This window comes from Octopus bimaculoides, chromosome 4, assembly GCF_001194135.2.
Source record: "Octopus bimaculoides isolate UCB-OBI-ISO-001 chromosome 4, ASM119413v2, whole genome shotgun sequence".
In the NCBI taxonomy this organism is placed as follows: Eukaryota; Metazoa; Mollusca; class Cephalopoda; order Octopoda; family Octopodidae; genus Octopus; species Octopus bimaculoides.
In genome coordinates, this window is record NC_068984.1 from 83,475,794 (window position 1) to 83,477,843 (window position 2,050).

The window sequence follows — 2,050 nt, forward strand, 5'->3', positions numbered from 1 at the left end:
GCCTCATTTTCGTTGTTTTTTTTTTTTTGTTTTTTTCATTGTCATCGTCAATTGTTGTTTCTGTTGTGTTTCTTATTGATGCTGTTATCACTACTATTATAAAGTCTGACAAGGTAGCGAGCAAGGAGAATCGTTAGCACGCCGGACAAAATGCTTAGTTCAAATTCCCGCGAGGTTGAATTTGCCTTTCATCCTTGCAGGGTTGATGTAATCTCCTCAAAACTAGTGGCCTTGTACCAAAATGTGAAGCCATTGTCAAGTTTGACAGAGCCAGAAATGAGAGCTATTACAATGGAGGGGTCCATTATTATCTTTGTTGGTGGTGATGGAGGTGATGAAATGACTGCAGATATTTCTTGGCTTGTTGTGGCTACTAGCAGTTCATGCATGTATTATAGTTGGTGGCGATGGTACTGCTGCAAAATTTCTGTTAAAAAACTTCACAGGTAATTTTGCTTTCATTTTCTTTCTTCGCGGCAAGCGACGAGCTCTACCGAATCGCTATCACATCCATAATTACCACCTCTCATTTCTCCTCTTTTCTCATAAGTCAACGTTGTTGACATTTTTGTATGATATAATATGATTGCTAGATTGCAGACGATGGTGTAAATACCAGTGTATTTCCTAATTAGTGAAGGCACTGAGTGCTTTTAAACCCTCTCTTTCCTGAGTATGTTACGAAGAGAAATTTCATGAAGTATGCTTACACTTAGAGAACGACGATGGGCACCATTTGCGCAGCATGGACACAATAATAATAATTTGGCTTCAAAACTGAATGCCAGAGACATAATTTCGGCAATAAATTCACGCGCAGTCGCAGTAGTTCGGTATGGCGCTGGAATCCTGAAGTGGACAGAGGAGGAGCTAAAAGAGATAGACAGGAAGCCAAAAAACTTCCTAATGATGCATGGAGCTCATCATCCACGCGCAGACACTGGTCGCCTATACATGAAGAGAGCAAATGGAGGAAGAGGACTGATAAGTGTGGAAGATTGCGTGCGTATCGAACTCGAGAGCTTAATAAGATACCTAGTCCAAGTAAGGAAACCTTGCTAGTGAGAGTTAGAAACGAGGGAGTATTGAGAGCAGAGAAAAAAAGGAAAAACAAAGGAAGAAGTACAAAGGGTCATGATGAATTACGCAAGAACAGACTACACAATCAATTCCATGCAGCCACAGCAAAAGTTGCTGGAAGAAATAGGTGGGATTGGCTGATGAAAGGAACATTTAAAAAAGAGACCGAGAGCATTATACTGGCAGCGCAAGATCAAGCTTTGGTCACGAACTGGAGGATCAACCTTAGGAATGAGCAAGAGTCTCACTTGTGCCGCATCTGCAATAGAGAGGATGAAATCATTACCCATATCACGAACGAATGCCCTACACTTGCTCGAAATAATGATAATAATAATAATTATTATTATTATTATTATTATTATCATCATCATCATCATCATCATCATCATCATCATCATCATCAGCATCATCATCATCAATAATATTAATACGCTTAGTGCTTTTGTACGGACCTGTTGTGTGCGTCACACTTACTTTGAAGTGGCAAAGTGAGAGAGAGGAAGTAAGAGAGAAAGAGAGAGGGAGTGAGACAGAAAGTGAGAGATTGAGAGAGAAAGAGAGAGAGTGAAAGAGACATCAGTGGTGACGGCGTTCGTTTTGTGTTTTTAAATGTTTCAGAGAGGACATAAGAGAGAAAGAAAGAGTGAGAAAAAGTGAAAAGGAAAGAGAGAGAGTGAAAGAGACAGTGAGTGGTGACGGCGTTCGTTTTGTGTTTTTAAATGTTTATCACATCGCAAGAGAAGTAGATACATAGATACATATACACATTGTCTAATCAAAAGCGGGAGAGAAGAGACACGCAAAGGAAGTGAAAGATAAAGAGAGAAAGTGAGAGAGGCGAGGCAGTAGATACATAGACACATAGACACAGCAAATATTGTCAGTTTCACTTTTCATTATCACACGAGAATAAAATTAACTCACAAATGGCTGTATACTCCACAGCTACAACTCGAGACATATATAT